Source organism: Triturus cristatus, chromosome 11 (genome assembly GCF_964204655.1).
Source record: "Triturus cristatus chromosome 11, aTriCri1.1, whole genome shotgun sequence".
NCBI classification, from domain to species: domain Eukaryota; kingdom Metazoa; phylum Chordata; class Amphibia; order Caudata; family Salamandridae; genus Triturus; species Triturus cristatus.
The window spans coordinates 936,673,491-936,689,138 of record NC_140594.1 but is presented as its reverse complement, the minus strand read 5'-3'; the positions used below and the strand labels follow the sequence as shown (position 1 = coordinate 936,689,138).

At 36.8% G+C, this 15,648-nt stretch overlaps 1 long non-coding RNA gene across 1 annotated transcript in view; it reads right to left on the bottom strand.

Moving 5' to 3' along the window:
• Positions 1 to 15,648, bottom strand: part of LOC146785671 (uncharacterized) — a 34,242-nt gene continuing 18,594 nt past the window's right edge. The window contains exons 38-68 of the long non-coding RNA XR_014970746.1: positions 15,262 to 15,416; positions 14,751 to 14,872; positions 14,240 to 14,362; positions 13,730 to 13,884; positions 13,219 to 13,341; positions 12,709 to 12,863; positions 12,201 to 12,319; positions 11,693 to 11,811; positions 11,185 to 11,303; positions 10,677 to 10,795; positions 10,169 to 10,287; positions 9,661 to 9,779; positions 9,152 to 9,305; positions 8,644 to 8,762; positions 8,136 to 8,254; positions 7,628 to 7,746; positions 7,120 to 7,238; positions 6,612 to 6,730; positions 6,104 to 6,222; positions 5,596 to 5,714; positions 5,087 to 5,240; positions 4,579 to 4,697; positions 4,071 to 4,189; positions 3,563 to 3,715; positions 3,055 to 3,173; positions 2,547 to 2,665; positions 2,038 to 2,191; positions 1,530 to 1,648; positions 1,022 to 1,140; positions 513 to 666; positions 1 to 123 (exon numbers count right to left, since the gene is read on the bottom strand). This is a non-coding gene — a long non-coding RNA (uncharacterized LOC146785671). The remainder of the gene's footprint in view (positions 124 to 512; positions 667 to 1,021; positions 1,141 to 1,529; positions 1,649 to 2,037; positions 2,192 to 2,546; positions 2,666 to 3,054; positions 3,174 to 3,562; positions 3,716 to 4,070; positions 4,190 to 4,578; positions 4,698 to 5,086; positions 5,241 to 5,595; positions 5,715 to 6,103; positions 6,223 to 6,611; positions 6,731 to 7,119; positions 7,239 to 7,627; positions 7,747 to 8,135; positions 8,255 to 8,643; positions 8,763 to 9,151; positions 9,306 to 9,660; positions 9,780 to 10,168; positions 10,288 to 10,676; positions 10,796 to 11,184; positions 11,304 to 11,692; positions 11,812 to 12,200; positions 12,320 to 12,708; positions 12,864 to 13,218; positions 13,342 to 13,729; positions 13,885 to 14,239; positions 14,363 to 14,750; positions 14,873 to 15,261; positions 15,417 to 15,648) is intronic.

The window sequence follows — 15,648 nt, the reverse complement described above, 5'->3', positions numbered from 1 at the left end:
CTTATAAATTGGTAAAATGATGCCGTATGCCGGAAGACTTCCTTTTTTTTTTTGTTCTTCAGTCTCGGCAATTCAGAGAAACTCGGTTGTGAAACACTGCCACCTCTGGTCATTCAGTATAATCTGTAGATGGAAAAGTCCACTGTTAGCACATTTTCTATAAGCAATACAAAAAAAATCTTGATTTTTAGAAAGCGTAAACAGATCAATACTATGGAGTCTTTTATTGTGAAAATCAACAGCTCATTAGAAATTCAAATCTCAATTTTAGTTTTTAACCTCACATACTTCTCTGCAACATTGCTAGTTCCAGGATATAAAGCAGGCTTTAGTAGCGTTGGAGGCAGCCAGACTTTTATGAACTATCATGACCAACACAATGTGATCCATATTACTCTCATCTTGACAGAAATTATGTTCAGGCACAGTCTCCCACTGTAAGGTAGTGAGGACATGCTGATGCTGTGAGCGTCTTTTTAATGCATAAAGGAATTATTGTGAGTTTTACTTGCCTTGCATATTGGTAAAATGATGCCGTATGCCGGAAGACTTCCTTTTTTTTTTTCTTCAGTCTCGTCAATTCAGAGAAACTCGGTTGTGAAACACTGCCACCTCTGGTCATTCAGTATAATTTGCAGATGGAAAAGTCCACTGTTAGCACATTTTCTATAAGCAATACAAAAAAAATCTTGATTTTTAGAAAGCGTAAACAGATCAATACTATGGAGTCTTTTATTGTGAAAATCAACAGCTCATTAGAAAATCAAATCTCAATTTTAGTTTTTAAGCTCACATACTTCTCTGCAACATTGCTAGCTCCAGGATATAAAGCAGGCTTTAGTAGCATTGGAGGCAGCCAGGCTTTTATGAGCTATCATGACCAACACAATGTGATCCATATTACTTTCATCTTGACAGAAATTATGTTCAGGCACAGTCTCCCACTGTAAGGTAGTGAGGACATGCTGATGCTGTGAGCGTCTTTTTAATGCATAAAGGAATTATTGTGAGTTTTACTTGCCTTATAAATTGGTAAAATGATCCCGTATGCCGGAAGACTTCCTTTTTTTTTTCTTCAGTCTCGGCAATTCAGAGAAACTAGGTTGTGAAACACTGCCACCTCTGGTCATTCAGTATAATCTGCAGATGGAAAAGTCCACTGTTAGCACATTTTCTATAAGCAATACAAAAAAAATCTTGATGATTAGAAAGCGTAAACAGATCAATACTATGGAGTCTTTTATTGTGAAAATCAACAGCTCATTAGAAATTCAAATCTCAATTTTAGTTTTTAACCTCACATACTTCTCTGCAACATTGCTAGTTCCAGGATATAAAGCAGGCTTTAGTAGCGTTGGAGGCAGCCAGGCTTTTATGAACTATCATGACCAACACAATGTGATCCATATTACTCTCATCTTGACAGAAATTATGTTCAGGCACAGTCTCCCACTATAAGGTAGTGAGGACATGCTGATGCTGTGAGCGTCTTTTTAATGCATAAAGGAATTATTGTGAGTTTTACTTGCCTTATAAATTGGTAAAATGATCCCGTATGCCGGAAGACTTCCTTTTTTTTTTCTTCAGTCTCGGCAATTCAGAGAAACTAGGTTGTGAAACACTGCCACCTCTGGTCATTCAGTATAATCTGCAGATGGAAAAGTCCACTGTTAGCACATTTTCTATAAGCAATACAAAAAAAATCTTGATTTTTAGAAAGCGTAAACAGATCAATACTATGGAGTCTTTTATTGTGAAAATCAACAGCTCATTAGAAATTCAAATCTCAATTTTAGTTTTTAACCTCACATACTTCTCTGCAACATTGCTAGTTCCAGGATATAAAGCAGGCTTTAGTAGCGTTGGAGGCAGCCAGACTTTTATGAACTATCATGACCAACACAATGTGATCCATATTACTCTCATCTTGACAGAAATTATGTTCAGGCACAGTCTCCCACTGTAAGGTAGTGAGGACATGCTGATGCTGTGAGCGTCTTTTTAATGCATAAAGGAATTATTGTGAGTTTTACTTGCCTTGCATATTGGTAAAATGATGCCGTATGCCGGAAGACTTCCTTTTTTTTTTTCTTCAGTCTCGTCAATTCAGAGAAACTCGGTTGTGAAACACTGCCACCTCTGGTCATTCAGTATAATTTGCAGATGGAAAAGTCCACTGTTAGCACATTTTCTATAAGCAATACAAAAAAAATCTTGATTTTTAGAAAGCGTAAACAGATCAATACTATGGAGTCTTTTATTGTGAAAATCAACAGCTCATTAGAAATTCAAATCTCAATTTTAGTTTTTAACCTCACATACTTCTCTGCAACATTGCTAGTTCCAGGATATAAAGCAGGCTTTAGTAGCGTTGGAGGCAGCCAGGCTTTTATGAACTATCATGACCAACACAATGTGATCCATATTACTCTCATCTTGACAGAAATTATGTTCAGGCACAGTCTCCCACTATAAGGTAGTGAGGACATGCTGATGCTGTGAGCGTCTTTTTAATGCATAAAGGAATTATTGTGAGTTTTACTTGCCTTATAAATTGGTAAAATGATCCCGTATGCCGGAAGACTTCCTTTTTTTTTTCTTCAGTCTCGGCAATTCAGAGAAACTAGGTTGTGAAACACTGCCACCTCTGGTCATTCAGTATAATCTGCAGATGGAAAAGTCCACTGTTAGCACATTTTCTATAAGCAATACAAAAAAAATCTTGATGATTAGAAAGCGTAAACAGATCAATACTATGGAGTCTTTTATTGTGAAAATCAACAGCTCATTAGAAATTCAAATCTCAATTTTAGTTTTTAACCTCACATACTTCTCTGCAACATTGCTAGTTCCAGGATATAAAGCAGGCTTTAGTAGCGTTGGAGGCAGCCAGGCTTTTATGAACTATCATGACCAACACAATGTGATCCATATTACTCTCATCTTGACAGAAATTATGTTCAGGCACAGTCTCCCACTATAAGGTAGTGAGGACATGCTGATGCTGTGAGCGTCTTTTTAATGCATAAAGGAATTATTGTGAGTTTTACTTGCCTTATAAATTGGTAAAATGATCCCGTATGCCGGAAGACTTCCTTTTTTTTTTCTTCAGTCTCGGCAATTCAGAGAAACTAGGTTGTGAAACACTGCCACCTCTGGTCATTCAGTATAATCTGCAGATGGAAAAGTCCACTGTTAGCACATTTTCTATAAGCAATACAAAAAAAATCTTGATTTTTAGAAAGCGTAAACAGATCAATACTATGGAGTCTTTTATTGTGAAAATCAACAGCTCATTAGAAATTCAAATCTCAATTTTAGTTTTTAACCTCACATACTTCTCTGCAACATTGCTAGTTCCAGGATATAAAGCAGGCTTTAGTAGCGTTGGAGGCAGCCAGACTTTTATGAACTATCATGACCAACACAATGTGATCCATATTACTCTCATCTTGACAGAAATTATGTTCAGGCACAGTCTCCCACTGTAAGGTAGTGAGGACATGCTGATGCTGTGAGCGTCTTTTTAATGCATAAAGGAATTATTGTGAGTTTTACTTGCCTTGCATATTGGTAAAATGATGCCGTATGCCGGAAGACTTCCTTTTTTTTTTCTTCAGTCTCGTCAATTCAGAGAAACTCGGTTGTGAAACACTGCCACCTCTGGTCATTCAGTATAATTTGCAGATGGAAAAGTCCACTGTTAGCACATTTTCTATAAGCAATACAAAAAAAATCTTGATTTTTAGAAAGCGTAAACAGATCAATACTATGGAGTCTTTTATTGTGAAAATCAACAGCTCATTAGAAAATCAAATCTCAATTTTAGTTTTTAACCTCACATACTTCTCTGCAACATTGCTAGCTCCAGGATATAAAGCAGGCTTTAGTAGCATTGGAGGCAGCCAGGCTTTTATGAGCTATCATGACCAACACAATGTGATCCATATTACTTTCATCTTGACAGAAATTATGTTCAGGCACAGTCTCCCACTATAAGGTAGTGAGGACATGCTGATGCTGTGAGCGTCTTTTTAATGCATAAAGGAATTATTGTGAGTTTTACTTGCCTTATAAATTGGTAAAATGATCCCGTATGCCGGAAGACTTCCTTTTTTTTTTCTTCAGTCTCGGCAATTCAGAGAAACTAGGTTGTGAAACACTGCCACCTCTGGTCATTCAGTATAATCTGCAGATGGAAAAGTCCACTGTTAGCACATTTTCTATAAGCAATACAAAAAAAATCTTGATTTTTAGAAAGCGTAAACAGATCAATACTATGGAGTCTTTTATTGTGAAAATCAACAGCTCATTAGAAAATCAAATCTCAATTTTAGTTTTTAACCTCACATACTTCTCTGCAACATTGCTAGCTCCAGGATATAAAGCAGGCTTTAGTAGCATTGGAGGCAGCCAGGCTTTTATGAGCTATCATGACCAACACAATGTGATCCATATTACTTTCATCTTGACAGAAATTATGTTCAGGCACAGTCTCCCACTGTAAGGTAGTGAGGACATGCTGATGCTGTGAGCGTCTTTTTAATGCATAAAGGAATTATTGTGAGTTTTACTTGCCTTATAAATTGGTAAAATGATCCCGTATGCCGGAAGACTTCCTTTTTTTTTTCTTCAGTCTCGGCAATTCAGAGAAACTAGGTTGTGAAACACTGCCACCTCTGGTCATTCAGTATAATCTGCAGATGGAAAAGTCCACTGTTAGCACATTTTCTATAAGCAATACAAAAAAAATCTTGATGATTAGAAAGCGTAAACAGATCAATACTATGGAGTCTTTTATTGTGAAAATCAACAGCTCATTAGAAATTCAAATCTCAATTTTAGTTTTTAACCTCACATACTTCTCTGCAACATTGCTAGTTCCAGGATATAAAGCAGGCTTTAGTAGCGTTGGAGGCAGCCAGACTTTTATGAACTATCATGACCAACACAATGTGATCCATATTACTCTCATCTTGACAGAAATTATGTTCAGGCACAGTCTCCCACTGTAAGGTAGTGAGGACATGCTGATGCTGTGAGCGTCTTTTTAATGCATAAAGGAATTATTGTGAGTTTTACTTGCCTTGCATATTGGTAAAATGATGCCGTATGCCGGAAGACTTCCTTTTTTTTTTTCTTCAGTCTCGTCAATTCAGAGAAACTCGGTTGTGAAACACTGCCACCTCTGGTCATTCAGTATAATTTGCAGATGGAAAAGTCCACTGTTAGCACATTTTCTATAAGCAATACAAAAAAAATCTTGATTTTTAGAAAGCGTAAACAGATCAATACTATGGAGTCTTTTATTGTGAAAATCAACAGCTCATTAGAAATTCAAATCTCAATTTTAGTTTTTAACCTCACATACTTCTCTGCAACATTGCTAGTTCCAGGATATAAAGCAGGCTTTAGTAGCGTTGGAGGCAGCCAGGCTTTTATGAACTATCATGACCAACACAATGTGATCCATATTACTCTCATCTTGACAGAAATTATGTTCAGGCACAGTCTCCCACTATAAGGTAGTGAGGACATGCTGATGCTGTGAGCGTCTTTTTAATGCATAAAGGAATTATTGTGAGTTTTACTTGCCTTATAAATTGGTAAAATGATCCCGTATGCCGGAAGACTTCCTTTTTTTTTTCTTCAGTCTCGGCAATTCAGAGAAACTAGGTTGTGAAACACTGCCACCTCTGGTCATTCAGTATAATCTGCAGATGGAAAAGTCCACTGTTAGCACATTTTCTATAAGCAATACAAAAAAAATCTTGATTTTTAGAAAGCGTAAACAGATCAATACTATGGAGTCTTTTATTGTGAAAATCAACAGCTCATTAGAAAATCAAATCTCAATTTTAGTTTTTAACCTCACATACTTCTCTGCAACATTGCTAGCTCCAGGATATAAAGCAGGCTTTAGTAGCATTGGAGGCAGCCAGGCTTTTATGAGCTATCATGACCAACACAATGTGATCCATATTACTTTCATCTTGACAGAAATTATGTTCAGGCTCAGTCTCCCACTGTAAGGTAGTGAGGACATGCTGATGCTGTGAGCGTCTTTTTAATGCATAAAGGAATTATTGTGAGTTTTACTTGCCTTATAAATTGGTAAAATGATCCCGTATGCCGGAAGACTTCCTTTTTTTTTTCTTCAGTCTCGGCAATTCAGAGAAACTAGGTTGTGAAACACTGCCACCTCTGGTCATTCAGTATAATCTGCAGATGGAAAAGTCCACTGTTAGCACATTTTCTATAAGCAATACAAAAAAAATCTTGATGATTAGAAAGCGTAAACAGATCAATACTATGGAGTCTTTTATTGTGAAAATCAACAGCTCATTAGAAATTCAAATCTCAATTTTAGTTTTTAACCTCACATACTTCTCTGCAACATTGCTAGTTCCAGGATATAAAGCAGGCTTTAGTAGCGTTGGAGGCAGCCAGGCTTTTATGAACTATCATGACCAACACAATGTGATCCATATTACTCTCATCTTGACAGAAATTATGTTCAGGCACAGTCTCCCACTATAAGGTAGTGAGGACATGCTGATGCTGTGAGCGTCTTTTTAATGCATAAAGGAATTATTGTGAGTTTTACTTGCCTTATAAATTGGTAAAATGATCCCGTATGCCGGAAGACTTCCTTTTTTTTTTCTTCAGTCTCGGCAATTCAGAGAAACTAGGTTGTGAAACACTGCCACCTCTGGTCATTCAGTATAATCTGCAGATGGAAAAGTCCACTGTTAGCACATTTTCTATAAGCAATACAAAAAAAATCTTGATTTTTAGAAAGCGTAAACAGATCAATACTATGGAGTCTTTTATTGTGAAAATCAACAGCTCATTAGAAAATCAAATCTCAATTTTAGTTTTTAACCTCACATACTTCTCTGCAACATTGCTAGCTCCAGGATATAAAGCAGGCTTTAGTAGCATTGGAGGCAGCCAGGCTTTTATGAGCTATCATGACCAACACAATGTGATCCATATTACTTTCATCTTGACAGAAATTATGTTCAGGCTCAGTCTCCCACTGTAAGGTAGTGAGGACATGCTGATGCTGTGAGCGTCTTTTTAATGCATAAAGGAATTATTGTGAGTTTTACTTGCCTTATAAATTGGTAAAATGATCCCGTATGCCGGAAGACTTCCTTTTTTTTTTCTTCAGTCTCGGCAATTCAGAGAAACTAGGTTGTGAAACACTGCCACCTCTGGTCATTCAGTATAATCTGCAGATGGAAAAGTCCACTGTTAGCACATTTTCTATAAGCAATACAAAAAAAATCTTGATGATTAGAAAGCGTAAACAGATCAATACTATGGAGTCTTTTATTGTGAAAATCAACAGCTCATTAGAAATTCAAATCTCAATTTTAGTTTTTAACCTCACATACTTCTCTGCAACATTGCTAGTTCCAGGATATAAAGCAGGCTTTAGTAGCGTTGGAGGCAGCCAGGCTTTTATGAACTATCATGACCAACACAATGTGATCCATATTACTCTCATCTTGACAGAAATTATGTTCAGGCACAGTCTCCCACTATAAGGTAGTGAGGACATGCTGATGCTGTGAGCGTCTTTTTAATGCATAAAGGAATTATTGTGAGTTTTACTTGCCTTATAAATTGGTAAAATGATCCCGTATGCCGGAAGACTTCCTTTTTTTTTTCTTCAGTCTCGGCAATTCAGAGAAACTAGGTTGTGAAACACTGCCACCTCTGGTCATTCAGTATAATCTGCAGATGGAAAAGTCCACTGTTAGCACATTTTCTATAAGCAATACAAAAAAAATCTTGATTTTTAGAAAGCGTAAACAGATCAATACTATGGAGTCTTTTATTGTGAAAATCAACAGCTCATTAGAAAATCAAATCTCAATTTTAGTTTTTAACCTCACATACTTCTCTGCAACATTGCTAGCTCCAGGATATAAAGCAGGCTTTAGTAGCATTGGAGGCAGCCAGGCTTTTATGAGCTATCATGACCAACACAATGTGATCCATATTACTTTCATCTTGACAGAAATTATGTTCAGGCACAGTCTCCCACTGTAAGGTAGTGAGGACATGCTGATGCTGTGAGCGTCTTTTTAATGCATAAAGGAATTATTGTGAGTTTTACTTGCCTTATAAATTGGTAAAATGATCCCGTATGCCGGAAGACTTCCTTTTTTTTTTCTTCAGTCTCGGCAATTCAGAGAAACTAGGTTGTGAAACACTGCCACCTCTGGTCATTCAGTATAATCTGCAGATGGAAAAGTCCACTGTTAGCACATTTTCTATAAGCAATACAAAAAAAATCTTGATGATTAGAAAGCGTAAACAGATCAATACTATGGAGTCTTTTATTGTGAAAATCAACAGCTCATTAGAAAATCAAATCTCAATTTTAGTTTTTAACCTCACATACTTCTCTGCAACATTGCTAGCTCCAGGATATAAAGCAGGCTTTAGTAGCATTGGAGGCAGCCAGGCTTTTATGAGCTATCATGACCAACACAATGTGATCCATATTACTTTCATCTTGACAGAAATTATGTTCAGGCACAGTCTCCCACTGTAAGGTAGTGAGGACATGCTGATGCTGTGAGCGTCTTTTTAATGCATAAAGGAATTATTGTGAGTTTTACTTGCCTTATAAATTGGTAAAATGATCCCGTATGCCGGAAGACTTCCTTTTTTTTTTCTTCAGTCTCGGCAATTCAGAGAAACTAGGTTGTGAAACACTGCCACCTCTGGTCATTCAGTATAATCTGCAGATGGAAAAGTCCACTGTTAGCACATTTTCTATAAGCAATACAAAAAAAATCTTGATGATTAGAAAGCGTAAACAGATCAATACTATGGAGTCTTTTATTGTGAAAATCAACAGCTCATTAGAAATTCAAATCTCAATTTTAGTTTTTAACCTCACATACTTCTCTGCAACATTGCTAGTTCCAGGATATAAAGCAGGCTTTAGTAGCGTTGGAGGCAGCCAGACTTTTATGAACTATCATGACCAACACAATGTGATCCATATTACTCTCATCTTGACAGAAATTATGTTCAGGCACAGTCTCCCACTGTAAGGTAGTGAGGACATGCTGATGCTGTGAGCGTCTTTTTAATGCATAAAGGAATTATTGTGAGTTTTACTTGCCTTGCATATTGGTAAAATGATGCCGTATGCCGGAAGACTTCCTTTTTTTTTTTCTTCAGTCTCGTCAATTCAGAGAAACTCGGTTGTGAAACACTGCCACCTCTGGTCATTCAGTATAATTTGCAGATGGAAAAGTCCACTGTTAGCACATTTTCTATAAGCAATACAAAAAAAATCTTGATTTTTAGAAAGCGTAAACAGATCAATACTATGGAGTCTTTTATTGTGAAAATCAACAGCTCATTAGAAATTCAAATCTCAATTTTAGTTTTTAACCTCACATACTTCTCTGCAACATTGCTAGTTCCAGGATATAAAGCAGGCTTTAGTAGCGTTGGAGGCAGCCAGGCTTTTATGAACTATCATGACCAACACAATGTGATCCATATTACTCTCATCTTGACAGAAATTATGTTCAGGCACAGTCTCCCACTATAAGGTAGTGAGGACATGCTGATGCTGTGAGCGTCTTTTTAATGCATAAAGGAATTATTGTGAGTTTTACTTGCCTTATAAATTGGTAAAATGATCCCGTATGCCGGAAGACTTCCTTTTTTTTTTCTTCAGTCTCGGCAATTCAGAGAAACTAGGTTGTGAAACACTGCCACCTCTGGTCATTCAGTATAATCTGCAGATGGAAAAGTCCACTGTTAGCACATTTTCTATAAGCAATACAAAAAAAATCTTGATTTTTAGAAAGCGTAAACAGATCAATACTATGGAGTCTTTTATTGTGAAAATCAACAGCTCATTAGAAAATCAAATCTCAATTTTAGTTTTTAACCTCACATACTTCTCTGCAACATTGCTAGCTCCAGGATATAAAGCAGGCTTTAGTAGCATTGGAGGCAGCCAGGCTTTTATGAGCTATCATGACCAACACAATGTGATCCATATTACTTTCATCTTGACAGAAATTATGTTCAGGCTCAGTCTCCCACTGTAAGGTAGTGAGGACATGCTGATGCTGTGAGCGTCTTTTTAATGCATAAAGGAATTATTGTGAGTTTTACTTGCCTTATAAATTGGTAAAATGATCCCGTATGCCGGAAGACTTCCTTTTTTTTTTCTTCAGTCTCGGCAATTCAGAGAAACTAGGTTGTGAAACACTGCCACCTCTGGTCATTCAGTATAATCTGCAGATGGAAAAGTCCACTGTTAGCACATTTTCTATAAGCAATACAAAAAAAATCTTGATGATTAGAAAGCGTAAACAGATCAATACTATGGAGTCTTTTATTGTGAAAATCAACAGCTCATTAGAAATTCAAATCTCAATTTTAGTTTTTAACCTCACATACTTCTCTGCAACATTGCTAGTTCCAGGATATAAAGCAGGCTTTAGTAGCGTTGGAGGCAGCCAGGCTTTTATGAACTATCATGACCAACACAATGTGATCCATATTACTCTCATCTTGACAGAAATTATGTTCAGGCACAGTCTCCCACTATAAGGTAGTGAGGACATGCTGATGCTGTGAGCGTCTTTTTAATGCATAAAGGAATTATTGTGAGTTTTACTTGCCTTATAAATTGGTAAAATGATCCCGTATGCCGGAAGACTTCCTTTTTTTTTTCTTCAGTCTCGGCAATTCAGAGAAACTAGGTTGTGAAACACTGCCACCTCTGGTCATTCAGTATAATCTGCAGATGGAAAAGTCCACTGTTAGCACATTTTCTATAAGCAATACAAAAAAAATCTTGATTTTTAGAAAGCGTAAACAGATCAATACTATGGAGTCTTTTATTGTGAAAATCAACAGCTCATTAGAAAATCAAATCTCAATTTTAGTTTTTAACCTCACATACTTCTCTGCAACATTGCTAGCTCCAGGATATAAAGCAGGCTTTAGTAGCATTGGAGGCAGCCAGGCTTTTATGAGCTATCATGACCAACACAATGTGATCCATATTACTTTCATCTTGACAGAAATTATGTTCAGGCACAGTCTCCCACTGTAAGGTAGTGAGGACATGCTGATGCTGTGAGCGTCTTTTTAATGCATAAAGGAATTATTGTGAGTTTTACTTGCCTTATAAATTGGTAAAATGATCCCGTATGCCGGAAGACTTCCTTTTTTTTTTCTTCAGTCTCGGCAATTCAGAGAAACTAGGTTGTGAAACACTGCCACCTCTGGTCATTCAGTATAATCTGCAGATGGAAAAGTCCACTGTTAGCACATTTTCTATAAGCAATACAAAAAAAATCTTGATGATTAGAAAGCGTAAACAGATCAATACTATGGAGTCTTTTATTGTCAAAATCAACAGCTCATTAGAAATTCAAATCTCAATTTTAGTTTTTAACCTCACATACTTCTCTGCAACATTGCTAGTTCCAGGATATAAAGCAGGCTTTAGTAGCGTTGGAGGCAGCCAGGCTTTTATGAACTATCATGACCAACACAATGTGATCCATATTACTCTCATCTTGACAGAAATTATGTTCAGGCACAGTCTCCCACTATAAGGTAGTGAGGACATGCTGATGCTGTGAGCGTCTTTTTAATGCATAAAGGAATTATTGTGAGTTTTACTTGCCTTATAAATTGGTAAAATGATCCCGTATGCCGGAAGACTTCCTTTTTTTTTTCTTCAGTCTCGGCAATTCAGAGAAACTAGGTTGTGAAACACTGCCACCTCTGGTCATTCAGTATAATCTGCAGATGGAAAAGTCCACTGTTAGCACATTTTCTATAAGCAATACAAAAAAAATCTTGATTTTTAGAAAGCGTAAACAGATCAATACTATGGAGTCTTTTATTGTGAAAATCAACAGCTCATTAGAAAATCAAATCTCAATTTTAGTTTTTAACCTCACATACTTCTCTGCAACATTGCTAGCTCCAGGATATAAAGCAGGCTTTAGTAGCGTTGGAGGCAGCCAGGCTTTTATGAACTATCATGACCAACACAATGTGATCCATATTACTTTCATCTTGACAGAAATTATGTTCAGGCACAGTCTCCCACTGTAAGGTAGTGAGGACATGCTGATGCTGTGAGCGTCTTTTTAATGCATAAAGGAATTATTGTGAGTTTTACTTGCCTTATAAATTGGTAAAATGATCCCGTATGCCGGAAGACTTCCTTTTTTTTTTCTTCAGTCTCGGCAATTCAGAGAAACTAGGTTGTGAAACACTGCCACCTCTGGTCATTCAGTATAATCTGCAGATGGAAAAGTCCACTGTTAGCACATTTTCTATAAGCAATACAAAAAAAATCTTGATGATTAGAAAGCGTAAACAGATCAATACTATGGAGTCTTTTATTGTGAAAATCAACAGCTCATTAGAAATTCAAATCTCAATTTTAGTTTTTAACCTCACATACTTCTCTGCAACATTGCTAGTTCCAGGATATAAAGCAGGCTTTAGTAGCGTTGGAGGCAGCCAGGCTTTTATGAACTATCATGACCAACACAATGTGATCCATATTACTCTCATCTTGACAGAAATTATGTTCAGGCACAGTCTCCCACTATAAGGTAGTGAGGACATGCTGATGCTGTGAGCGTCTTTTTAATGCATAAAGGAATTATTGTGAGTTTTACTTGCCTTGCATATTGGTAAAATGATGCCGTATGCCGGAAGACTTCCTTTTTTTTGTTTCTTCAGTCTCGGCAATTCAGAGAAACTCGGTTGTGAAACACTGCCACCTCTGGTCATTCAGTATAATTTGCAGATGGAAAAGTCCACTGTTAGCACATTTTCTATAAGCAATACAAAAAAAATCTTGATTTTTAGAAAGCGTAAACAGATCAATACTATGGAGTCTTTTATTGTGAAAATCAACAGCTCATTAGAAAATCAAATCTCAATTTTAGTTTTTAACCTCACATACTTCTCTGCAACATTGCTAGTTCCAGGATATAAAGCAGGCTTTAGTAGCGTTGGAGGCAGCCAGACTTTTATGAACTATCATGACCAACACAATGTGATCCATATTACTCTCATCTTGATAGAAATTATGTTCAGGCACAGTCTCCCACTGTAAGGTAGTGAGGACATGCTGATGCTGTGAGCGTCTTTTTAATGCATAAAGGAATTATTGTGAGTTTTACGTGCCTTGCATATTGGTAAAATGATGCCGTATGCCGGAAGACTTCCTTTTTTGTTTTTTTCTTCAGTCTCGGCAATTCAGAGAAACTCGGTTGTGAAACACTGCCACCTCTGGTCATTCAGTATAATCTGTAGATGGAAAAGTCCACTGTTAGCACATTTTCTATAAGCAATACAAAAAAATCTTGATGATTAGAAAGCGTAAACAGATCAATACTATGGAGTCTTTTATTGTGAAAATCAACAGCTCATTAGAAATTCAAATCTCAATTTTAGTTTTTAACCTCACATACTTCTCTGCAACATTGCTAGTTCCAGGATATAAAGCAGGCTTTAGTAGCGTTGGAGGCAGCCAAGCTTTTATGAACTATCATGACCAACACAATGTGATCCATATTACTCTCATCTTGACAGAAATTATGTTCAGGCACAGTCTCCCACTATAAGGTAGTGAGGACATGCTGATGCTGTGAGCGTCTTTTTAATGCATAAAGGAATTATTGTGAGTTTTACTTGCCTTGCATATTGGTAAAATGATGCCGTATGCCGGAAGACTTCCTTTTTTTTGTTTCTTCAGTCTCGGCAATTCAGAGAAACTCGGTTGTGAAACACTGCCACCTCTGGTCATTCAGTATAATTTGCAGATGGAAAAGTCCACTGTTAGCACATTTTCTATAAGCAATACAAAAAAAATCTTGATTTTTAGAAAGCGTAAACAGATCAATACTATGGAGTCTTTTATTGTGAAAATCAACAGCTCATTAGAAAATCAAATCTCAATTTTAGTTTTTAACCTCACATACTTCTCTGCAACATTGCTAGTTCCAGGATATAAAGCAGGCTTTAGTAGCGTTGGAGGCAGCCAGACTTTTATGAACTATCATGACCAACACAATGTGATCCATATTACTCTCATCTTGATAGAAATTATGTTCAGGCACAGTCTCCCACTGTAAGGTAGTGAGGACATGCTGATGCTGTGAGCGTCTTTTTAATGCATAAAGGAATTATTGTGAGTTTTACGTGCCTTGCATATTGGTACAATGATGCCGTATGCCGGAAGACTTCCTTTTTTGTTTTTTTCTTCAGTCTCGGCAATTCAGAGAAACTCGGTTGTGAAACACTGCCACCTCTGGTCATTCAGTATAATCTGTAGATGGAAAAGTCCACTGTTAGCACATTTTCTATAAGCAATACAAAAAAATCTTGATTTTTAGAAAGGGTAAACAGATCAATACTATGGAGTCTTTTATTGTGAAAATCAACAGCTCATTAGAAAATCAAATCTCAATTTTAGTTTTTAACCTCACATACTTCTCTGCAACATTGCTAGCTCCAGGATATAAAGCAGGCTTTAGTAGCATTGGAGGCAGCCAGGCTTTTATGAGCTATCATGACCAACACAATGTGATCCATATTACTTTCATCTTGACAGAAATTATGTTCAGGCACAGTCTCCCACTGTAAGGTAGTGAGGACATGCTGATGCTGTGAGCGTCTTTTTAATGCATAAAGGAATTATTGTGAGTTTTACTTGCCTTATAAATTGGTAAAATGATGCCGTATGCCGGAAGACTTCCTTTTTTTTTTGTTCTTCAGTCTCGGCAATTCAGAGAAACTCGGTTGTGAAACACTGCCACCTCTGGTCATTCAGTATAATCTGTAGATGGAAAAGTCCACTGTTAGCACATTTTCTATAAGCAATACAAAAAAAATCTTGATTTTTAGAAAGCGTAAACAGATCAATACTATGGAGTCTTTTATTGTGAAAATCAACAGCTCATTAGAAATTCAAATCTCAATTTTAGTTTTTAACCTCACATACTTCTCTGCAACATTGCTAGTTCCAGGATATAAAGCAGGCTTTAGTAGCGTTGGAGGCAGCCAGGCTTTTATGAACTATCATGACCAACACAATGTGATCCATATTACTTTCATCTTTACAGAAATTATGTTCAGGCACAGTCTCCCACTATAAGGTAGTGAGGACATGCTGATGCTGTGAGCGTCTTTTTAATGCATAAAGGAATTATTGTGAGTTTTACTTGCCTTGCATATTGGTAAAATGATGCCGTATGCCGGAAGACTTCCTTTTTTTTGTTTCTTCAGTCTCGGCAATTCAGAGAAACTCGGTTGTGAAACACTGCCACCTCTGGTCATTCAGTATAATTTGCAGATGGAAAAGTCCACTGTTAGCACATTTTCTATAAGCAATACAAAAAAAATCTTGATTTTTAGAAAGCGTAAACAGATCAATACTATGGAGTCTTTTATTGTGAAAATCAACAGCTCATTAGAAAATCAAATCTCAATTTTAGTTTTTAACCTCACATACTTCTCTGCAACATTGCTAGTTCCAGGATATAAAGCAGGCTTTAGTAGCGTTGGAGGCAGCCAGACTTTTATGAACTATCATGACCAACACAATGTGATCCA